At 34.5% G+C, this 26,290-nt stretch overlaps 1 pseudogene; it reads right to left on the reverse strand.

The window, feature by feature from the left end:
- Positions 1-24,915: 24,915 nt before the first annotated feature.
- Positions 24,916-25,639, reverse strand: LOC126953404 (HORMA domain-containing protein 1-like; annotated as a pseudogene).
- Positions 25,640-26,290: the final 651 nt, after the last annotated feature.

The raw sequence follows: 26,290 nt of genomic DNA on the forward strand, positions 1-26,290 counted from the left end.
CACACCTGGCCTTTTTTTTTTTTTTTTTTTAATGGAGTTTTTGCTTTTGTCTCCCAGGCTGGAGTGCAATGACGCTATCTCGGCTCACTGGAACTTCTGCCTCCCAGGTTCAAGTGATTCTCCTGCCTCAGCCCCCCAAGTAGCTGGGATTACAGGCGTTGGCCACCACATTGGGTTAGTTTTTGTATTGTTAGTAGAGACGGAGTTGCACCATGTTGGTCATGCTGGTGTCGAACTTCTGACCTCCAGTGATCTGCCAGCCTCGGCCTCCAAAACTGCTGGGATTACAGGTGTGAGCCACCATTCCCGGCCAAAAGATATCTTTAGTCTTTAAAACATCATTAACTACTCAACACTATGACAATAATGATACTGTGGTTTTTGTTCCACTTCTAATATTCTCAAGACACAAAAATACGTTAATTCAAAATTCATCTTATAGTTCTAAAATATATGAAAGGTGAAAACTGAGTAATTCATGATAATTAAAGTCATGTGAGGCCAATGCCATTAGTGGCAGCAATTTGATTATTCTCACTTGGGGCTAATGGAAAAATACTAAAATCCTTAATTATCTTTTGTAAAACTTATTTTGTAAAAATTGTTGGGCATTTTGCCACTTATGATAATAAATCTTTGTTTACATACATAACGCTTTTTGGAGGAATGCTAAGAAAAGAAAGTCAAAGCAAATAAAATAACCATTTCAAAAAAGATACATCTTAGCACTTCTGATTTAGAGAGAAAAGGTCACTCAGTTAACAAATAGAGCTTCATGTAAATTCAGAAATAATGCAATCAGACTACTAGAACAGGTTAATACTTAAACAAATAGAAGAAGTTAGGGAAGCTACTTGCTTCTCCACCTTTTCTAATTACTAAAATTTAAATGAACCTACAAAACCCATTCCAAATTAAAATAAAAACTGGTTTTGAATTTCTAAAAGTAAACTCTAACAACCAGCACATGAAAGGTGGAACAAAATGTATCATCCATCATTCTGAAGACTAATGACTTCAAGTAGATAATGATTTCTGATAAAATCTAATGGAAATAAAATTCCTGAAGCTAAATTATCATAAATTTTACTCTACATTAAAAGACCTAATTAAGTCTCATGTTAAAAACAGATAAAAATTAATTTATTTTCATTTAATTCTGTTCATTAGGGGGAGCTGCTCAAACAGGGAGCTTGAAAGGTAACATCATTTGCTTTTCAAAGAATTCCAAAATATATTATTTGTTGAGATATCTGGAGAAAAAATTGATACCTATTTCAAATAAAACATCCTTACCTGAAATTCCAGGAATTATAATTTTTTCAAAATTATTATTATAAATTCCGATTTGGGGAAATGTAAATAGACTGCATATTAAATCCAAATTTTCTGTGGCATCTAAAATTTCACCATGCAGAAATATTCTAAAAAACTTATGACACAATGCTTTCCAACAACATTTTAAAAGTATAGTATCATAGAAAGTGTTCTTATTTGGTAACTTAAAAAATCTTTAAGAAGAACAAAGACCAAGGTAAAAAATAAAAAATAGTACCACATATGATCAAAATTAATCAAACATATGATGAAATGACATGTCCCGTGGATGTTAAAAGGATAATAAAGGAATATTATAATTCCTCCATGCCCACAAATTAAATAATCTAGATGAAATGAACCAATTCCTTGAAACATAGATTATAGCAAAACTCACATAAGAAAAAATAGACAACCTCAATAGGGTTCTATCCAGTAAAGAAACTGAATCAATAGTTAACAACTCTCCAAAACAGAAAGCACCAGGCCCAAATGGATTCACTGGTTAACTCTACCAAACATCTAAAGAAGAGATTATACCAATTTTCAACAACCTCTTCTAGAAGATAAAAGTAGAGGTAATATTTCCTAATTCACTCCATCAGGCCAGCATTACCCTAATACCAAAAAGCAGACAAGGGCATTATAAGGAAAGAAAGCTATAGCTCAATATCTTTCATGAACATAGATGCAAAAAGCCTCAAGAAAATATCAAATTGAAACTAACAAAGTATACAATGAATTATACACCCCAACCAAGTGAAATTTAACCCAAGTATTCAAGATTGATTCAATACTTGACAATAAAATCCATCATATCAATAAAGAAGAAAAATCACATGATCGTATCAATAGATGCCAAAAAAGTATTTGACAAAATCCAACACCCATTTATGATAAAAAAAAATCTCAGTCAACTAGGACTAGAAGGAACTTCCTTAGCTTGGTAAAGAACATCTACAAAAACCCTATAGCAAAAATCATACTTAATGGTTAGAAACTCAGAACTTTCCCACTAAAATCAGAAACAAGGCAAGGATGTCCCATCTTACCATTGCTCTCAACATTGGACTGGAAGTCCTAGTTAATGCAATAAGAAAAGGAAATTAAAAATATACAGATTAGGAAGGAAGAAATAAAACCATCTTTGTTCACAGATCATCTTATTATTGGTGTAGAAAATCAGAAAATGTCAATAACAACAACAACAACAACAACAAAAACTCCTGGAACTAATAAGCGGTTATAGCAATGTTGCAAGATACAAGCTTGATAGACAAAAGTCAATTATTTTCCAAAATAAGAGCAATGAACAAGTGGTATCTGAAATTAAAAGTAGGTTACCATTTACATTATCATCCCAAAAAATGAAATGGTTATAAATCTAGTCAGAGAACTGATACTACCTGACTTCAAGAGTTACTATAAACCTATAGTAATCAAGATTGTGTGTTATTGATAAAAGACATGCAGATTAACAGAACAAAATAGCCCCAAAATACATCCACACATATATAGTCAACTGATCTTTGACCAAAAGCCAAAGCAATACAAAACAGAAAAGACAAATTGTGCTGGAACAACTGGACATCCACATGCAAAACAACAACAACAACAACAAAAAGAACCTAGAAACAGATCTTATGCTCTTTAAAAAAATTAGCTCAAAATGTATCATAGGCCTAAATGTAAAACACAAAACTGCTAGAAAATAACGTAAGAGAACCTCTAGTGATCTTGAGAATAGCAATGAGTCTTTTGAGATACAACACCAAAGGCACAATTCATGGAAGAAATAATTCAGAAATTGGACTGAATTAAAATTATGAACTTCTGCTCCATGGATAACAATTCCAAAAGAATGAGAAGACAAACCACAGACAAACAGAAAATGTTTGCAAAGAATATATCTGATAAAGGACTGTTATTCAAAATAAACAAAGAACTCTTAAAAGTCAACAATAAGAGAATGAACAACCTGATTTTTAAAATGAGCAAAAAATATGAACAGACATTTCATCAGCTACACAGATGACAAATAAGTGTATGCATAAATGTTCAACATAATATGTAATTAGGGAACTGCAAATTGAAACAGCAGTGAGGTAGTTAACACTTATTAGAATGACCAAAATCCAAAACATTAATAACACCAAATGCTAGTGAGTATGTGGAGCAATAGGAATTCTCACTCATTGCTGACAGAAATGCAAAATGGTACTTTGGAAGATAGTTTGGCAGCATCTTATAAAACTAAACATACTCTTACCATAATATCCTTCATCTTTACAGAAATGAACTAAAAACTTATGTCCACACAAAAACATGCATGTGGATATTTATAGCAGCTGTAGTCATAATTGACAAAACTTGAAAGCAATCAAGATTTACTTCAGTCAGTGAATAATAAATAAACTGCTATATCCAAACAATGAAATATTATTCAGTGCTAAAAATAAATGAGTTACCAAACCATGAAATACATATTACTAAGTGAAAGAAGCTAAAAGGGCTACATAATGAAGATTCCAACTATATGACATCCTGAAAAAGGTAAAATTATGGGGACAATGAAAAGATTAGTGAAAAGATTAGGCAGGAGGGAGGAATGAATAGGCAGAGCACAAGAGGATTTTTAGGGCAGTGAAGCTGAGGTAAGAGGTGACATTCAACTCTGGAGGTTGGGCTCAGACACCAGACAAAATTGAGGACTAGCTAAAGCAGGGATGGGGTGAAAGCAGTTTTCCATAAGGCACACTCAGCAGTGTGCCATGGCAACACCCAGGAGTTACCATTCCTTTCCATGACAATGACCCAGTGACCCAAAAGTTACCTCTTTCCTAGAAGTTTCTGCATAAACCATCCCTTAATCTACATGTAATTAAAAGTGGTATAAATATGACTGCAAAGCTGCCCTGAGCCACCATACTCAGCACACTGCCTATGAGGTAGTTCTGCTCCATAGGAGCCCTCAAAGAGCTGCAACGTTGCCGAAGCTGTAACATTGCTGCTTCAATAAAGCTGTTTTCTTCTATCCTACCATTGGCTGCCCTTGAATTACTTCCTTGGTGAAGCCAAGAATCCTCACAGACTAAGTCCACCTTGGGGCTTGCCTGCCCTGCATCAAAACTACTCTATATAACACTAAAACAGTGGACACATTATATATTTGTCCAAACCTATAGAATGTACAACATCAAGAGCAAATGTTAATATATACTATGGACTCTGGGTGATAATGGTGTGTCAGTGTAGGCTAATCAACTGTACCAGATGTCTCATTGTAATGTGCAATGTTGAAGCGAGAGAGGCTGTGCATGTTGTGGTGACAAAATTATAAAGGAATTTTCTGTACTTTCCACTTATTTTTCTGTTAACCTAAAACTGCTCTACAAAAAAAAAATATGAACTTTAGAAAATCTTTAAGTAATGACTGTTTTTCTTTGTAGACTAATACTTAAGAATTGGACATGTTAGCAAATAAACTGTGGCAAAATTGAAAATAATGGCTTTAATGGACCGGGCCTGGTGGCTCATGCCTGTAATCCCAGCACTTTAGGGGCCGAGGTGGGCAGATCACTTAAGGTCAAACCCCGTCTCTACTAAAAATATAAAAATTAGCCGGCGGGCGGGCACCTGTAATCCCAGCTACTCGGGAGGCTGAGGCAGAAGAATGGCTTGAACCTGGGAGGTGGAGGTTGCAGATCACGCCACTGCACTCCAGCTGGACAACAGAGGAAGACTCCGTCTCAAAAAAAAAAAGAAAAAGAAAAGAAAAGAAAAGAAAATAGTGGCTTTAGTATACATATGCAAACCTACTACTTATAAGATATGAAAAAATTTAATTCATGTTTCTCTACTTCTAGTTTGCAGACTTTGTTATTTAAATCTGCTTTCCAGATTTGCACATCTAAAACTTATTCGATGCCAAAACAACTTTAAAATTATGATGTATTGACAGAGTTCTAACAGAAATTCACTAATCTGTGAATGTTTGATGTATCTTAAACATTAAAAATGTCACTATTGTGTGCCAAAGATATAAAACCAGGAGATGCAACATGAGCGGATGGTCAATGTCTCTCATCTAGCACCCAGGTATTAATAAATGCTACTTATGCCTTAGCACACTGATTAAATGGCACGGATTAGTGCTTTCTCTTTTTACTTCCTTAGGAATTTTCCTTTCTAAGAAAACTCTTGGGGATTTTTCTTATAGTTAGATTCTAGCACAATAACAAAACGCATATGAAAATATTTTAAACTCTTCATTTTTACATTGTTAGTGCATTTTTAGAAAATGCATTTAAAAAGAAAGGTGTCACTAAGGTATTGCTAATGGGACACCTATTAACATCGTGAGAAACACCAGTGTTCTATAGAATAGGATTTGAAAAACTCTTCACTAGATGATTAAGCTCTTTCAAAATATAAAAGGATATTCTATTGACAAACCCTAAGTTAACCAACAGCATCTTCTTTCATCCTGGTAAATATTAACAGTAATGTAACAGTGAAGTTTTCTAGGCCACAGTGTTATTTCTTCTCTTCTAAGAAACAGTGCTGGAAATAGTACATAGCATATTTTTTGAAAAGCTGGTGGTCTCCTGATGTATTCATGCATGTAGAGTGTGTTAGAATTAGCAGAAATTATTAAAATCTATCCTTGAATATGGGGATTCTTCAAGAAATAAAGTATATTAAATTCACAACTCAGTAATTCATTTTTGTTATAGTTTGACAGGTGGATCTCTCAGGATCTCTAACCTGATCAACCAATGATTTCCTTCCTGTCTCTATACAATCATCCTGGAAGGAATATTTCTCACTTTCAAAAGTTGGACAAGAACTCTTTAATATCTCTACTTTAAAGCAGGGGTCATATTTATTTTCTTTTGTGTTGTATATAGAATTTATTTGATTAAAATGTTCAAATAATGACAGCAAAAAACACAAGATTCTATAACTGCTAGTTTTAGAATGTATGGATGACAGTATGGGGATGCCATGTGGAACAACAAAGAGCGCTGTGACCACGGATCATTCACAGGACAGAAGATTATTGCATGATGCAGGTTTAGCAAAATTTCTCAGGTTTTGTTGATTCCTATCTTCTAATGAATTGATTTTCTTTAAGTAAAGTTTCAGTTACTGAAAGAGAAGAACTATAAAAGGTATTTTCCCATTGTATAAGAAATACACTTCAATACTCATTGCACCTTATGGTTTTGATAGAAATGTGTGCTGTTGATGCAAACAAAAGTTTGTATAAAAGTTACCTGCAGACAAAAAAATGATGTAAATTTGCATTGTGGATGTAAATGAAATTAATCTTTCATAGAAATTATTTTTAAAGGCAGAACACTGACTTATAAATGTGCTTGGTTTTTCTTTTCCATTGCAGACATTAGGTTAGTTCAGTCTTGTTCTGTGGTTTAGTCATATGTTATTGGGTATCTAAAGATATAATAATTAAACAATCCAATCCTGCAGCAAATACCAGTTTGCTAAAGAAAATCACAAGATAGAAAGTGAGAGCATAACTGTGACAAACTAGCCATTGCACCACTTCGGTAGAAATACAAAGAAGGACATAACAGGGTGAAAGCATATGCGACTCACTGCGAAGACAATCAGATATTTGCTTTGCTATCTTTTGTATGAATCATTCCTTTTCTCAAAATACAAATTTAAGCACGTTGTATCTTGTACTTCCAAAGTTAAAATAATGGATTGCTCTCAATTAAAAATAAAAAGCAATAGTTGTGATAGCTCACAATTTGGCAAGTATTACAGTCCTAATTCCTGAAAGAAGCTCAACATGATATTATCTATATGTTTATTTTGAATATTGTAAATTATTCTCCCGAGTGGAAAGTACAGGGTGTGGATCTTGCAAATTCCATTGTGTAACTTATCTTGGGAAGGCTGGATTCCCTTAGTGTATCTCATTTTTCAGACAATTTTCTGACCTTGTGGAGCAATTAAGGAAGACCTCTTCTTGGCTGCTTTGCTAAATGTTCTTAGTGCCATCTGCTGCATGCTTCCGGCTACTGTAGAGGGAACTACTCTGGTTAATAGGAGTTTATGAAATAGAAAGAGCTGTCATCATATTTTTCAAATGGTAGTCCATGTGTGAAAAGAAAACACACTATTAAAGCATTCTGACATAAAAAAACACTTTGGAAACTATCTTAGAAATAGTTAATAATAACGATTAGTTTCGTAATTCTTATACTAAAATTATATCTTCAATGTATTCCATTTCCTGTATAAAATGTATATGTGTAATAATTTCATCTCATAAGTGATGTAGCATTAGCTACAGCTCTTCTACAGTGAAACTATTATTATCTTTCAGCTTGCTCCTTAAACAAACTATGAATCTATTGTATTTGGAAGCAGCAAAAATAATATAATGGCACTAATGAAGTCTATCGGGAGACACTCATATTGCTTTTTTAATTAAAGGGCTTCTTTTTTATTTAAAAGAGCTGGTAAATAAATAGGACAGATATAGAAACAACTAAAAACCAGATGAGCCATTATCCTGAAGAGTATTTCCAAAGATACATTTTGAGAGCTAACTACTATTTCTTTCCTTCCTTCCTTCCTTCCTTCCTTCCTTCCTTCCTTCCTTCCTTCCTTCCTTCCTTCCTTCCTTCCTTCCTTCCTTCCCTCCCTCCCTCCCTCCCTCCCTCCCTCCCTCTCTCTCTCTCTCTCTCTCTCTCTCTCTTTCTTTCTTTCTTTCTTTCCTCTCTTTCTAATTATACTTTAAGTTCTGGGGCACATGTGCAGAATGTGCAGGTTTGTTACACAGGTATACACGTGCAGTGGTGGTTTGCTGCACCGATCAACCCATCATCTACATCAAGTATTTCTCCTAGTGCTATCCCTCCCCTAGCCCCCCACTCCCCAACAGGCCCTGGTGTGTGATTTTCCCCTCCCTGTGTCCATGTGTTCTCATTGTTCAACTCCCACTTATGAGTGAGAACATGCAGTGTTTGGCTTTCTGTTCTTCTGTTCATTTGCTGATAATGATGGTTTCCAACTTCATCCACGTCCCTGCAAAGGACGTGAACTCATTCCTTTTTATGGCTGCATAGTATTCCATGGTGTATAAGTGCCACATTTTCTTTACCCAGTCTATCATTGATGGCCATCTGGATTGGATCCAAGTCTCTGCTATTGTGAACAGTGACGCAATAAACATACGTGTGCATGTGTCTTTATAGTAGAATGATTTATAATCCTTTGGGTATACACCCAGTAATGGGATTGCTGGGTCAAATGGTATTTCTGGTTTTAGATCCTTGAGGAATTGCCACACTGTCTTTCACTATGGTTGAACTAATTTACACCCCCATCAACGGTGTATAAGTATTCCTATTTCTCTACATCCTCTTCAGCATCTGTTGTTTCCTGACTTTTTAATGATAGCCATTCTAACTGGCGTGAGGTGTTATCTCATTGTAGCTTGGATTTGCATTTCTCTAGTGACCAGTGATGATGAGCTTTTCTTCATATGTTTGTTGACTGCATAAATGTCTTCTTTTGAGAAATGTCTGTTTATATCCTTTGCCCACTTTTTGATGGGTTTGTTTTTTCCTTGTAAACTTATTTAAGTTCTTTGTAGATTCTGGATATTAGTCCTTTGTCAGATGGATAGATTGCAAACATTTTCTCCCATTCTGTAGGTTGACAGTTCACTCTGCTGATAATTTCTTTTGCTGTGCAGGAGCTCTCTAGTTTAATTGGATCCCCTTTGTCAATTTTGGCTTTTGTTGCCATTGCTTTTAGTGTTTTAGTCATGAAGTCTTTGCCGATGCCTATGTCCTGAATGGTATTGCCTAGGTTTTCTTCCAGGGTTTTTATGGTTTTAGGTTTCACATTTAAGTCTTTAGTCTATCTTGAGTTAATTTTTGTGTAAGACATAAGGAAGGGGTCCAGTTTCAGTTTTCTGCATATGGCTAGCCAGTTTTTCCAATACCATTTATTAAATAGGGAATGCTTTCCCCATTGCTTGTTTTTGTCAGGTTTGTCAAAGATCAGATGGTTGTAGATGTGTGGTGTTATATCTGAGGACTCTGTTCTGGTCCATTGGTCTATATATCTGTTTTGGTACCAGTACCATGCTGTTTTGGTTACTGTAGGCTTGTAGTATAATTTGAAGTCAGGTAGCATGATGCCTCCAGATTTGTTCTTTTCGCTTAGGATTGTCTTGGCTATACGGGCTCTCTTTTGATTCCATATGAAATTTAAAGTAGTTTTTTTCTAATTCTGTGAAGAAAGTCAGCGCTAGCTGGATGGGAATAGCATTGAATCTATAAATTACCTTGAGCAGTATAGCCATTTTCACGATATTGATTCTTCCTATCCATGAGCATGGAATGTTTTTCATTTGTTTGTGTCCTCTCTTATTTCCTTGAGCAATGGTTTGTAGTTCTCCTTGAAGAGGTCCTTCACATCCCTTGTAAGTTGAATCCCTAGGTATTTTATTCTCTTTGAAGCAATTGTGAATGGGAGTTCACTCATGATTTGACTCTCTGTTTGTCTGTTATTGGTGTATAAGAATGCTTGTGATTTTTGCACATTGATTTTGTATCCTGAGACTTTGCTGAAGTTGCTTATTGGCTTAAGGAATTTTGTGCTGAGACGATGGGGTTTTCTAAATATACAATCATGTCATCTGCAGACAGAGACAATTTGACTTCCTCTTTTCCTATCTGAATACCCTTTATTTCTTTTCTCTTGCCTAATTTCACTGGTTAGAACTTACAATACTGTGTTGAATAGGAGTGGTGAGAGAAGGCATCCCTGTCTTGGGATTTCAAAGGGAATGCTTCTAGCTTTTGCCCATTCAGTATGATATTGGCTGTGGGTTTGTCATAAATAGCTCTTATTATTTTGAGATATGTTCCATCAATACCTAGTTTATTGAGAGTTTTTAGCATGAAGGGGTGTTGAATTTTATTGAAGACCTTTTCTGCATCTATTGAGATAATCATGTGGTTTTGTCGTTGATTCTGTTCATGTGGATTACATTTATTGATTTGCATATGTTGAACCAGCTTTGCATTCCAGGGATGAAGCCAACTTGATCATTGTGGATAAGAGTTTTTATGTGATGGCTAACTACTATTTAAATGGAGATAAAAGACTGCTTGTGATTACCTTATTTTGAAGAATAAGGAAACTGGTATCCAAGTATGCAACTCCATGACTCCTTAACCAACAAAAACCATTTGGAGACATGGACTATAACTCTTCCATAGACTGATACTGATGATAGAACTATATCCCTTTGATTACTTCCTTAGTTAGTTTTTCTTTTCCTGATATAACATTCATCATTCTAAGACCTGGTGTGTTTTAGGATGGCTGTCAGTTATGGCCAAGCTCTTGTGTCTATTCTGGTTCTAATCTGTCCCCTTACTCTAATACTTAAGATTCAAGGAAGAATGTGGCTACTCCATTTTTCAGTAGATGCTGTTCCAGTTCTCACTTCACCTGGTGTACGGTTCTTTGGATCACTTGCAAGGGGCTTCACCTGCAAGAGGCTTGGTAATTTCGACAAGATTTTCTTACTTGCTGTAATAAGCATGTTGGTATGCTTTGTGGCAATAATTATATAGTTTAATCCTTAATAGTCTGATTTATTACCTAAAATGTGTAAGTATAATGCCCAAAGAGGACTGCCCCAGTCTTTATCTCTTAAACTGTCTACTAGCAACAGTTACTCTGTAACAATCCCTTGAGCTAGTTTTTCTTTGCATTCCAGAGAATTATGCCTTTCTTTTACCCTGTCTGCAGGCCATTCTGATCTGGCAGATAATTAATATATTGAAGAATCTTATTCCCTGTAGTATTTTAAAATCATCACTTCCTAAAAACTACACAAGCCATTTGTTCAATATTGGAAATGAAGCAGACTGTGTGGTAATGCAAAAGGTGTTTAATTATGTATAAAACAGATCATAGTTGCAAAATGATAAGGAAATTAGAGGCACTATAGTAAAAAACTGCAAGGAAAAACGTAATCAAAAGCACTGCAAGCTAATAACAAATGAATTACAAAAATACTTAGATTGACAGAACTCTTTAAAGAAAATATCAGTCATTGTTTCTAAAAGCCAACTGATTACAGTTGATCAAAAGCTTTGACACCAACAAAGGGCAAGGTATGCAGAACAATTCTTTCTCAGAGAGCCTTTTTTAGTGCTTTATGAAGCATAATCTGTCTAATATCTATCTGCAGAAAAGTGGTGAGGCATTCCCTAGACCTTCTTGGATTCGTGCTTTGATGCCTAAAATTTAAACTTCCATGGGTGAGACTGTATGCATATTTTTTCATCTGTTGATTATAGTGATTGTAACTTTAGGACAGCATAATTGTCTTGATTTCTTTTTCAGTTCAATTTTCTGATTGTAATGTTCACTCTATTTTGTTGACTAAACTAGATCAGATTAATTTTCATGGCAAAAGAAGTGGTACAGTGTAGGAGAATATTTTCTTTTTTGTTATGTTATAAAGCACTATGCAACCCAATATCATCTCGTAACGTTTAGTATTAAAAAGGCACCTCTAATCAGCCTTTCAAAATAACGAATTAATGTGCCTAAAAATATAAAGAATGCTTCCAGTGTGAACATGGCCATGAAAGTCAGCATTTTCCTCTTTTCCTACTGGAAAATATAGAAAAGCAACAAGAATTAAAACAAAAACCTGAAATCTACATTTTTAGTGAAACTAGGAGACAAATATATTCCCAGACTCAAATTACATTTAAGGGAGTCTAAAAAAAAAAAAAAAAATCACATTACTACTGGCAGCATATGAGAGGTCTAGTTCTTCCATAACCTTACCAACATTTGGTATGGTCAATGTTTTCAATATGATTCATTCAAATAGATGTGTAGTTCTATTTTGTTATAATCTTACTTTATATTGTGCTAATGCAGTGATGCTGAACACCTTTAATATCTTTATTTGCCATTTAACTATATTTGTTGACGTATGTATAAAAATATGCTATTTCAGAATTGAGTTGTTTTTCTTAGTATTGTGTATTGTTAATTTAAATTCTGCTAATCTGGTGGTAGGCAGTGGGCGGTAGTACTGTTATCTCATTAAGACTGTAAGTAATATTTCCTTAGTTATAAATGAAGTTAAAAACATTTTAAAGGTTTATTGACCTTTCTGACACCTTTTTGGGCAAATGCCTATTCATATTATTTTGCCCATTTTTTTCTGTGAAGTTTTCTCTTTTTATTGATTTGTAGGAGTTCATTGTATGTTACGGATATGAGTCTTTGTTAGCAAATACCTTCTCCCACTCTGGCTTCTCTTTTAGTAATTTTATAGCACCTTTTGATGAACAAAATTCTTACTTACTTTTTTAAAAAAGCTTTTTTTGTAGAGTCAGGATCTCGCTATGTTATCCAGCCTGGTCTCAAACTCCTGGTTTAAAGGATTCTCCTGCCTCAGCCTCCCGAAGTGCTGAGATTACAGTGTGAGCCAACACACCTGGCCCAAAATTCTTACTTCTAACATAAGCATGTTTATTGATTTTTTCCTTTGTAGTTAGTACTTTTTATGTTTTATTTCAGAAATATTTTTATTCCCAAATATCATGAATATATTTTCCAATGAGGTTTGCGGCAGTGCACGGTGGCTTATGCCTGTTATCCCAGCACTTTGGGAGGCCAAGGCGGGTGGATCACGAAGTCAAGATATTGAGACCATCCCAGCCAACATGGTGAAACCCCGTCTCTACTAAAAATACAAAAATTAGCTGGGTGTGGTGGCAAATGCCTGTAGTCCCAGCTACTCGGGAGGCTAAGGCAGGAGAATCTCTTGAACCCAGGAGGCAGAGGTTGCAGTGAGCCAAGATTGCGCTACTGCACTCCAGCCTGGGTGACAGATTGAGACTCTGTCTCATTTAAAAAAAAAAAAAAAAAAAAGTCATTTTCCACTGCTCTACACTGCTTAATTCAATGCTCATAAATGCATAACTGTTTCTAGGTGCCCTCTTTTGTCCCATTGGGCAGCCTTAGTTATTCTATATTGTGTTAATGTTACTAAGTCTTGATATCTGGTAAAGATATATGTTAACTTTCATATTTTACAAACTAATATGTAATATGTATATAATTTTGCTTTTTATTCCTTCATGCATCTCACATCTTCTATGTAGGGTCATTTTATTCTTATTAGGTAAATCCTTTAGAGTTATATTTTAGTGCAGTTTTGAAGGTGGTGAACACTCTTATTTTTCTGTCTATCTGAAGATGCCTTTATTTTACCTTCACTTTGGGTAATAGCTTCACTTGCTACCTATCTTAAAACTTTGAAGCTAGTATTCTATTGACTCCTAGCATCCTTAGTTGGCATTATGAAGTTGTCAGTCAAACTGCTGTTCTTTTGGAGGCAGTCCATCTTTATTTTTCTGTTGTATTTAGCATGTTCTCTTTGCTTAGGCATTTTGCATTTTTGCTATTGTGCATCTACATGTTTGTATATTTTTTAATTCAAATTTTATTGAGTTAATTATTGATTCAAATGTAGTTATAAGAAATAATACAGGCCGAGCGTGGTGGCTCATGCCTGTAATCCCAGCAATTTGGGAGGCTGAGGCAGGCGGATCACGAGGTTAAGAAATCGAGACCATCCTGGCCAACATGGTGAAACCCCATCTGTACTAAAAACACAAAAATTAGCTGGGGGTGGTGGTGGGTGCCTGTAGTTCCAGCTACTCGGGAGGCTGAGGCAGGAGAATCACTTGAACCCAGGAGATGGAGGTTACAGTGAACTGAGATCATACCACTGCACTCCAACCTGGCAACAGAGCGAGACTCCATCTCAAAAAAAGAAAAAGAAAGAGAGAAAGAGAGAAAGAGAGAAAGAGAGAAAGAAAGAAAGAAAGAAAGAAAGGAAAGAAAGAAAGAAAGAAAGAAAGAAAGAAAGAAAGAAAGAAAGAAAGAAAGAAAGAAAAAGAAAGGAAAGAAAGAAAGAAAGAAAGAAAGAAAGAAAGAAAGAAAGAAAGAAAGAAAGAAAGAAAGAAAGAAAGAAAGAAAGAGAGAGAAAGAAAGAAAAAAAGAATACAGAGGCTGGGGGCAGTGGCTCATGCTTGTAACCCCAACACTTTGGGAGGCTGAGGTGGGAGGTTCTCTTGATCTCAGGAGTTCAAGACCAGTCTGGGCAATATAGTGTGACCTTCTCTACAAATAATAATAATAATAATAATAATAACTATTAGCCAGGCGTGGTGGCACATGCCTATAATTCTAGCTACTCAGGAATCTGAGGGAGGGGGACAGCTTGAGGCAGCAGTAAGCCATAATTGTACCAATGCCCTCCAGCCTGGGCCACAGAGGGAGAATCTGTCTTAAAAAATAATAAGAAATGGGAGGCTGAGGCAGGAGAATGGCGTAAACCCGGGAGGCGGAGCTTGCAGTGAGCTGAGATCCGGCCACTGCACTCCAGCCTGGGCAACAGAGTGAGACTCTGTCTCAAAAAAAAAAAAAAAAAGAAGAAGAAGAAGAAGAAGAAGAAGAAGAAGAAGAAGAAGAAGAAGAAGAAGAAGAAGAAGAGGAAAGAAAGAAAGAAAGAAAGAAAGAAAGAAAGAAAGAAAGGAAGAAAGAAGAGATATTTTATGTACACTTTCCTATTTTTCTCAATGTTAAAATCTTGTAAAACTACCATATAATGCCATAACCAGCATTTATACAATCTACTAATCTTATTCAGATTTCTCCAGTTTTACTTGTACTTGTGTGCATGCATGTGTGTGTTTAGTTATATACAATTTTATTACATGTGTAAGTTTGTGTGTCCATTACCTAAATCAAGATAAAAAATACTTCCAATACCACAGTATCCTCCATTATGCCCTTTTGTAACCACATCCATCTCCCTACTACAGTCTCCTGGCTCTAAGGGGACAGACTATAAAGACCAATTTCTACTCATATTATTTTAGATCTTCCCATATTAGTTTAGATCTTTAGAACATGTCTGTAAGACATGTTCTGTGTCTTTTAGCACGTCTTTTGCGCTTCTTTTTGTCCCTTCATGCTGCAATCTGAAAAGTTTATTCTAACCTATCTTCCAGCTCACTAATTTTCTTTTTAATCTAGTCTATTGTTAAATCTTCCCATTGAGTTCTTAATTTTCATTATAGTTTTAGGATGAGAAGATTGGTTTAATTGTCTTAAAATCAGTAACACTTTTTAAAATAACTTTCTGTTTCTTTTCCTTTTTTTTTTTTTTTTTTATTATTATTAACAGGATCTCCCTCTGTTGCCCAAGGCTGGAGTGCAGTGGTGCGATCTCAGCTCACTGCAACCTCCTTTCCAGGATACAAGCGATTGTTGTGCCTCAGCCTCGTGTGTAGTTGGGGCTACAGGCATGCACCACGACCACTGGCTAATTTTTGTATTTTTAGTAGAGATGGGGTTTTACCAGGTTGCCCACCCTAGTCTTGAACTCCTGACCTCAAGCAATCTGCCTGCCTCGGCCTTCCAAAGTGCTGGAATTGCAGGCGTGAGCCACCGCACCCGGTGTAACTTTCTGTTTCTTAAGCTTGTTTTGTTGATATATATTTTTAACTTGGAAGCATAAGTTGTTTTATAATATGTCTTAATTTCAGTATCTGAAGTTTTATGGATCTCTATTGTCCATTTTCAAGCAAGGGCTTCTTTACTACTGGCTCATGCTTATTCTGAGGCTATAGCTCTTCTCAGACTCTGCAGTTAGGTAGAAACTGATTTTTGAAGTATGTTCCCTTGTATCAGGAGGCTGCCAAAACCACAGTTCAGTTTCACAGTTGTTTCTTTCAATAGATAAACACCCTCTGGGCAAAAGCAAGTTTTAGTTTGGGACACAACTCTCTGAATTTTTAGTTTATCCTAGATTTTGGCCAGGTAATTTTTTATCTTGTTACCTTACTTATGCTTTTCAGAAATGTTTGAAACATTTTATCTAGCTTTTTAAGTTGTTATTTCAGGATGTTGTGGGTCCACCATATATTATTTTGTATTATTTTAAAGTTTGAATCATTAATATGAGTTTAGAAATTACACATGAACACACACCCCCACACCACGCACAGGTTGAGGAAGGACTCTGAAGATTTTCCTACTCTCACAAGTGAGAGTAGGAAAATTTGGGAGAATTTTATCAAAGCTATCCATGCCATAATACTCTGTAAAATCAGCCACACAACCATGGAGTCTGTGTTTTGTTATTTACTTTTGAGGCTTAAAAAAAAAGATGCACAGATTGCCGAAACTTCTTGGCACAAATACAACTAAAACACAGAATGCAGCTTGGGGTGAAGGAGAACAGATTTATTTTCCATATTAATCACTTAAGTTCGTTTACTACTGAATGTTTCTAAGGCAGTTGAATTTAAAATACTCTATCAGTTATTTTTTTCTTTAGTTTTAAAACTGTGCTTTCAAATTAGCTAAAAGGAAAGATGATAATGGGTAGCATTACATTCAGTGTGTCTTAACTAGCGTGCTGAGCTCTGGAAAACTCACTAAATGGAGTCTATGAAGGTAAGATAGTGCAAGCAGAGAGCTCATGCATGGATCTATAATCAATTGAAGGCAAACTTCTATAAGGCAGTAGCAACTTCAAAAAGCAATAGATTAGTGGATCTGAAATGAGGCCCTTGGTCAGCAATTATGCCTTAAGCAAAGAGTTATAAATTATAAGCTGCTTGAAGATGGAGCAATTAAGATAGCACTAATAAGGAAAGATAAAGAGACCCCCACAAAGCTGAGGGGAAAAAAACAAGAGCATATATTTGACAAAGATGTTCTTATTTAATACCCTGTAAATAAAACATCAATTTAGGTGGTTAGTAGTGCTGACTGCAAAACAGTAAGATATTTTCGTATCAATAGAATTGTAGTTTAATGAAGACAAAAGATGATTCAGGATATCTATAAGTCACATCAAACACTGTCTGTAAGTAAAAGATTGTCTCTGAATAGACAGCAAATTCTCTCACATCAAGCTGTACTTTAAGATACCTTAACCCTGTAGGTACAGCAATCTCAGAAAGTCAAGAATAGTAAAGATTGGTGAGCTGTCATTATGATGCTGTTTGTCTCTTCTCCCCTTACCAAAAAATGGCTTCTCCTGTACCAAAAAGACATATAAGAAATTACAGATGGGTTGACTTACTCAGAATCAGATCTACTCTGATAGCCTATGGGATATCTTATAGGAAATGAACTAATAAAAGTTTCTCTTGGTTATCACATTTTGAATATGAGTTTTTCCTCCAGAACTTACTGAAGATAGTTTCTTTCACTTATTTTCATTAAATATTGAGTAGATACAAAAATACTTATAAAATATATGTAAAGTACAAAAATAGCAATACAACACTTAAACAAACACATGTTTACCTACAACCCAGTTTAAGAAACACAGTATTACTATCACTTTGCAAATCTCATAAATGCTGTTCACCAATCCTATCCCATTTCCTGGCCCTCCCTACCTTTCCAAGTAACTACAATTTCTATATCATTCCTTTGTTACTAAATGTGTTTTATAAATAGCTACCAAATATGTTTGTATATGCAAACAATATATCATTTACTTTTGCATGGTTTAGTACTGTATTTAAATGGAATTATCAAATATAGCAAAATCTTCTTGAATTTGGCTTCATTGCTCCTATTATAAGATTCATTCATGTTGTAGGTGGTTATAATTCATTCATTTTACTGCTATTTACTGTTTCATTGTAGGAATACCCAAATTTTATTTATTCAGTCTACTATTGGGTTGTTTCCAGTTTTTTTGCTGTTAACAGACAGTGCTTCTAAAGACATTCTTACACATATTTTTTGGTATCCGTATGCATGTGATTTGAGGAATATATAGACAAGAGTAGAATTGCTAAATCATAGGATTGATGCATCTTCTGCTCAATTGGAAAACATCAAATGTTTTTGAAGTGATGGTTCAAATTTACATTTCCACCGAGAACACATAGTGGGCAGGTGGTTCTGCATACCAGGCAGAATATGATGTTCTCAGATTTTAGTATTTTTGCCAGTCTGGCAAATAGGAATTAGCTTCTCTTTATAGTCTTAATTTCCATTCCCCTTAATCTTAAAGATATTGAATATTTTGTATAGTTTCTGTTTCAAATGAAATGACTCTTCAGATTTTGTTTTCCTTTTATTCTTTTTGGTCCATTCTATTGGATTGTTTGTCTTTTACTTGTAATTTTATGGTTTCTTTATATATTCTAGACTCTAATGCTTTGTCGGTTATATGCATTACAAACATCTTCTTCTAAATTTAGTTTGACTTTTTATTTACTTTATGAATATTTTGAGCAGAAGTTATTTATTTTAATGTGCTCATTGATATATTTTGGGGGGATCTTCCTTTAAAAGCCTTCTCTGTGCTGTGGGCATAACGATATTCTCCATCATTACAGCAGTTGAAAATTATTTTTATGTTTGGGTTTAGGTCCAATTTTATTTTTCTCCATAATTGTTCCAATACCTTTTCTGTTTTGGTCCCTTAATCATCATCAACATAAAATGTCAACTCATCATCAAGGGAGTTTATGTATGTTTTATTCTGTTTCAGGGAACTCTTCTATTTTGTTGACTGGCTTAATTACTATAGTGTTATGATTATCCTTTACAATTTATCTGAATAAGACACCTTTATTCTTTTCAGGGATTTCTGGGCTATTTAGGGCTCTTATCTCTTCAGTATAAATTTTAGTATACAGTATAAATTCCGTTTGTTAAGTTCATCATAAAATAAAAAATAAGCAAACAAAAAACAAAATTTGTCAGAACTTTTACTAGAATTGCACTGAACTCATAGATAAATGGAAAAGACAACTGATATCTTTGTAATATTGTGTCTTTCAGTCATAAGCATGGTGTGTCTCTCTGCTTATTTAGGTCTTGGTCTTACTTAATACTTTTCTGTTAAGTTTGATATTTTTTCCCATCAATGTCTGCATATTTTTGGTAATTGAGTCTTAATTTTTTAATATTATGTGAAAGGTTATATTTGTTTGATTCCATTTTGTCTTTGTTGCTAATATATAGAAGTATGGCTAAAGCTTTTTATTAATTCATGTGTCCAGCAGTCTTGATAAGTGTACTCAATGATTCTTTAGAGGTTTCTAGATTTTAAAAAATCATACCATCTATGAAAAACATGAGTTTTATTCTTCCCCCCTAAACTTCATAGGTCTTTTATCTTTCCTTGCTGCCCTGACAAATGCCCAACTAGAAGTGGTGACAGCAGGAACTGCTGTTTTTGTCTTATCTTAAAAGGAATGTTTTCCAAGTTTTATCATTAGGTAGTCTCTGGGGTTTTGAACACCTTTAAATAGGGAAGTTTTTTACTTTCAAATCTTAGTTTGGTAAGAGCTTTAACACATACAAAGGTTTAATTTTATCAAATTCTTTATCTGTATCCATTTAGATAATTATAAATTTCTCCTAAATTTGTTAAAGTGGTGTATTACCAAAACTTATTTTCTGTTAAACGATCTTATATTCTCAAATGAACACATATTTGCCAGAACGTTTATTACTTTTAAGCAATGCTGATCTTTTCTTTAAGATGTTAACATCTGTGTTCACAAGTTAGTTTGGACAGTAACTTTTTTTTATATATTGTCCTCGTAAGTTTCAGAACCAAGGTAATAAAAGCCTCCTAAGATGAGCTAGGAATAGCTCATTATTATTTCCTCTATTTTTTTTAACCATCACAATATTAAATGGTCTTCAAAACCAAGTTTCTTGAAATTTCTTTTTTTCTTTATTTCTTCTAAAAAAATATGGGATATATGTGCAGAACGTGGAGATTTGTTACATAGTTGTACGTGTGCCATGGTGGTTAGCTGCATCTATTGGCCTGTCCTCTAAGTTCCCCCCACCCCACCCCACACACTACAACATTGTGGGTTGTTCCCCTCTCTGTGTCCATGTGTTCTCAGTTTTCACCTCCCACTTATGAGTGAAAACACAAGGTGTTTGGTTTCCTGTTGCCATGTTAGTTTGCTGATATATCCTCTGTTTTTATAGTTTAGGATAGTTTGTGTAGGATTGGAATTAATTCATGTTTGCTGGTCTTTATGAATAAAATAGTAGAAGTTTTTTTGGAAGAATATATGAGAAAGAAGACTTTCAACTACTGATTTTATTTTTTTAATAGTGACAACTCAATTTGGGCTTACCCCGGTACCCATTTCTGCTTGTTAGTTTGATTTACATTATTATAGAAGTTTGCCCATTGTACCTAATACTTTAAATGTATTGGTATAATATTTAAACAATAACTTAAATTACACAGACTGCCTAGTTATGTTCCCCACCCCCTTCACTGCTAATATTATTTTTCACTCTTTTCCCCTTTGCACAGTCTGTTTGTGAATTTTGACATTCATTTCCAATAATTTTTGGCGTTGTTTCTTCTCTCTGTTTCTTTTCATTTGATTTTCTATCTTCCATTTTTCTATTTTCTTTCATTTTTTTTTTCTATTTTATATGTCTATTTTCCTTTCATTTTCTATTTTGGGGGATTTTCTATTTTGGGGGATGAACTCAGGGTTTTTTTCTGTTAGTAATTTCTTAAACTCATTCATTATGAGGCTTTTAAAATTTTCTAATGTAATAATTTGAAACTTTCTGCTTTTTTCTAATAACCACTTTAGCGTTATCACATAAGTTTGATGTGCAGCATTTGTATTATCATTCAGTTTCCAGTGCTTCCTAAGTTCTGCTATAATTTCTTCTTTGACCTGTGTGTTTTTTAGAAATATTTAACTTCTAAAAGTGTGAATTTTCCCTAATCTTTTTGTTTATTACTTCTGACTTAATTATACTGTGGTCATGGAATTTGTTCTGCCTGACTCCAGTCATTTGAAATTTGACGAATCCTGTTTTATGGCACAACATGTGGTTAATTTTGTAAAAGTTCTAGGTGTCCTTGAATGGAAGGGGTATTTTGCAGTTACTTCATTAGGTTAAACTTGTTAATTGTGTTAATCAAATATTCTGTGCTCTCATTGACTTTACATGGCTAATCTCACAATTACTAGACGAATGTGTTACAATCTCCCAGTCTTATCATGTATTTGTCTTTTCATCCTTTTCGTTTCATACATGCAAACATACATAAAAGACTGTGTTTTTAAGTAGATGTATACAAATCAGAAATCTTTAGTCTCACCAGTAAATTGAAACTTTTCTCCACTTTGCAATTACTCTTTTATCTCTATAAATATTTTTGACCATAAAATATATTTTGTCTGTATTTGCATAATTGTATAGTTATACCATTCTTTTTCTTACTTAATTTTTTTTTTTTTTTGAGACAGGGTCTCACTCTGTTGCCCAGGCTGTGGTGCAGTGGTGCGATCTTGGCTCACTGCAACCTCTACCTCCTTGGTTCAAGCAATTCTCGTGCCTCAGACTCCTGTATAAGTGAATTACAGACACACACCATCATGCCTGGCTAATTTTTGTTATTTTTAGTAGAGAGAGGGTTTTGCCATGTTGACCAGGTTGGCCTTGAACTTTTAGCTTCAAGTAATCTGCCTGCATTGGGATTACAGGTGTGAGCCACCACTCCTGGCCTCAACTTATATTTTAGATATACAAGGTATATGTGCAGGTTGGTTACATGGGTATATTGCATGATGGTAAGGTTTGGGGTATGGATCCCATCACCCAGGTAGTGAGCATGACACCTAATAGGTAGTTTTTAAAGCCATGCCCCTTTCCATCCTCTTCCCTCTAGTAGACCCAGGTGTCTGTTGTTCCCAAGTTTATGACCATGTGCTCTCAGTGTTCAGCTCCCACTTTTAAGTGAGAATATGTGGCATGTGGTTTTCTGCTCCTTAGTTAATTCACTTAGGATTATGGCCTCCAGCTATTCCATGTTGCTACAAAGGACATGATTTTATTCCTTTTCATGGCTGCATAGTACTCTATAGTGTGTAAGTATCACATTTTAAAAATCCAATTCATTATTGATGGGCACACAAGTTGACATTGACCTTGGCAAATAATTTTTGGCTAAGTCTCCAAAAGCAATTACAGCAAAAGCAAAAATTGACAAGTAGAACTTAATTAAACTAAAGAGCTTCTGCACAGCAAAAGAAACTATCAACAGAGTACACTAAATATATTTGCAAACTATGCATTCAACAAAGGTCTAATATCCAGAATCTGTAATGAACTTAAACAAATCAACAACCAAGAAAAATGTTAAAAAAAATAGGCAAAGGACATAAAACAGACACTTCTCAAAAGAAGCCATTTATTTTTTGACTCACATTTTCCCAGCTTTGCTCCAGTTGTCCATGTTCAAATTGCTTCCTGAAGGTTTCGGTAGGTCTTTCATTTTTTAATCAAGACCAAAAATTCTTGTCTTTTAGTGGATCATTTTAACTGGATCGTTAATTATATTTTTATATTCCTGCAGGTAAAATTAGCATATGTAATAGTAATAATACAAAAATGCAGATTAATTTACCCAAATATCAATAAAACATTCTTACATTCATATAACAAGCCACCAAAGACTTCTGCATTATGTAAAGCAATTATATCACAACTTTTGAAATGATTTAATGGCTTTGCTCAATGGGCTGTATATTGGCTCTGTTGTGTCTAGCATATTTTGTAATGGATGCAAATTTCCTTGACTTTCTATGCTCAATAATAAATGTGTATTGTTATGTAACCAAACAAAGAAATCATATGTTTAATATAGTAGGGATACTATTTAAATTGAATCTAGGTGTTAGCACCTTCAGATAATGGACAGATAGAAAGAAGCTAAACCCGAGGAAAATCACATTAGTTAGAAACAAGACATTATCCGGATAAGAGCTGAGATATTCAGCAAGAACTATAAAACCTCCTTCCTGAACATATACACAACTTGACATTTTTGCTGATGCATTAATGTTATATATCGTAGTTTTCGTTTCAGATATTAGATCACTACAAAAGTAATTGTAGTTTTTGCTACTGAAAGTAATGGCAGAAACTGAAATTACTTTTGCATCAACCTAATAGTAAATTTTTAATAAAATATTTGCAAGTCACTATGGCAAATATTTAAATATTGAGAGTTGAGAAGAGACAGGCACTTATTTGGATTTATTTCTACTATCCTATTATTGTGTTGTTTGTCCCTCTTTATCTGTTTTTCTAATTTGTTGTTTTGAGTTGTCTAATTAAATATTGAATAGATATTTTTCTTACTCATGTTTTCCTCCACAGATTTGAAAGTTAAATATTCCATTTCTATGTTTTCTCGGTTACCTTAACATTTTCAGCATGTATACTTAAATTATAAAAATCTGAACATACTCCTTTAAATAATGATTCTATTAAATGTTTAAGTCTGATCACTCCTTCCTAACTTATATGTAATTATTGAATACCATAGCTTACCTTGTTTTAAACCCCCCAAAAAGTATTGTTTTAGGAATTCAATGTTGTTTATATTTACCCATGTATTTACCACTTTCTTTGTTCTTTAATCCTTTTTGTATTTTCCATGTGGAATTGGTTTCATTTTCCTTGAATATATCTCTTGAATTTTATAAGAGAGTGTCTTTTGGTTGTGAAATTTCTCACCTTTTCCTTACCTGACAATACCATTATTTTTCATTCTTCAAAATTATCTTTGGTAAGTATATAATCCTATACTGACAGGCATTTTCTGTCATTATATCAAAAATACTCTACTGTTTCCTGGCTTCCATTATTGTTGCTGAGAAATCAATTGTCAATCAAAATATAGTTCCTTTTTCCCTGGTAATTTTTTTCCCAATACATAATAGAAGTATATAATTTTAGGGTACCTGTGATATTTCGATACATGTATAAAATGTGTAATCACTGAGGCAACTGGGACATCCATAACCCCCCAAATTCTCCCTTTCTTTATGTTGGGAACATTCCATTTCCTCTCTGTCAGTAGTTTTCCACTATATGAAAAATTATTGTTAACTGTAATCATCCTACTGTACTTTTGAATGCTAGATCATATTTATTCTATCTTTAACTGCATTTTGATACCCATTTAGCAGTGTTTCTTCTTCTCCCCTGCCTCCCTCCTATCCTTCTCAGCCTCTGCTAACTACCAATCAACTTTACCTCCACAAGATCCACTTTTTTAGCTTTCACGTAACTGATAACACGCAGTATATGTCTTTCTGTGCCTGCTTATTTCATGTAATGTAATGACCTCTACCATTTATGTTGCTGCAATGACAAGATTTCACGATTTTTGAGGCTGAATAATATTCCACTATTTACATGTACCACATTTTCTTTGTCATTAAATTTTTAATTGATATTGATACAGGAGATAGAAAGAAATTATTTAGGCAGATAGTGAGGGTAAAAGAGTCCTCAGCAGAACTTCCCTTCTAACAAAAAGCAGCTCAATAAATCACTATTTTTTTCTTTTCTTTTTTTTTTTTTTTTTTTTTTTTTTTTTTTTTTTTGAGACAGAGTTTCGCTCTTGTTGCCCAGGCTGGAGATTGGCGCGCAATCCCCCAGGCCCAGCTAATTTTGTATTTTTAGTAGAGACGGAGTTTTTCCAGTGGTCACTTTTACTTTGAAGGTGTGAAAAGGTGTTGAGACTTCACACACATTTAAATACCTAGGCTTCCCTTCAAATATAACTCCTTCACAATCACCATCCTTAAAACCGAGAGGCTGGTAATCTAGGGGTGTAAGTTCATCATAATAAAAAGGTTTCATGGTCAAACAAACATCATTAGGTAAAGGCCCCAGATTTTGCATTAGGATATCAATCTTGCGAATAAGGAGAATGCTTGCTTTCTTGGTATCAGTACATGACATGCTAGATTTGTTGCTTTGGTTTTTACTTACGAAGTAAGTCCATGAGTGGTCCATTGTTGGCATATTTGAATTTGAAATGGTAACATTCTGAAATTGTCTGAGGATCTTCTGGGTTTGTGTATATAGCTAGAACAGCCATCCTTAGGTATTTTTTCTGTAAAGCATCATAATGTCCTAGCATCTATTTCACTAACTGTGTAGATCCTGGGCAATTTTTATCTTCTCTCAGTATTTTGACCAAAAGATCACCTAGATATCTGTTTCTATAAGAACATTCTGGAAATATTCCTCTCAAATATGTGATACAGGATACTGAAACTGCTAGGAGCCTCTTCACTAACACCAAACACTGGTGTTCAGGTGATATCTTATTGGGAAATACCAGTGCAGTCATGGAAGTCCTCTGCAACTGGGTAGTGGCCATCTTCTTTTGATAAAATATTTTCTTTAATTCAGAATTATGTCTGAGGGGCAGGCCCCGGAAAATTCCCACTCTTAATCTCACTCTTTGTGTGTGTGTCCACATCTTTGATCTCCGTGGTCATGAGACAACAAACCTCGAGTGTTACTCCAGACAATGAAGCTGCTTCAATGTATTTTGAGGGTACATGTAATATTTGGTATACAAGGTGTAATGATCAAATCAGGGTAACTGAGATATCCATCACCTCAAACATTTATCTTTTCTCTGTACCACATTTTCTGTATCCCTTCATCCATTGATGGACACTTAGGTTAATTCCAATATTTCAATTATTTATTTTTAATTTTTGTGGGTACATACTAGGTGTATATATTTATTGGGTACATAAGATGTTTTGATACAGGAATGCAATGCATAATAATCACATCATGGAAAATGGGATATCTGTCCTCTAAAGGATTCCTTCGTGTTACAAAAAAAATCCAATTATACTCTTTTAGTTGTCTGAAAATGTACAATTAAATTATTATTAACTATAGTCACTCTGTTGTGCTAGCAAATAATAGGTCTTATTCATTCTTTCCAACTATTTTTCGTATCCACTAACCATGTTCACCTCCCCAACACCCCCAACTACCCTTCCCGGTCTCC

This window comes from Macaca thibetana, chromosome 4 (assembly GCF_024542745.1).
Source record: "Macaca thibetana thibetana isolate TM-01 chromosome 4, ASM2454274v1, whole genome shotgun sequence".
In the NCBI taxonomy this organism is placed as follows: Eukaryota; Metazoa; Chordata; class Mammalia; order Primates; family Cercopithecidae; genus Macaca; species Macaca thibetana.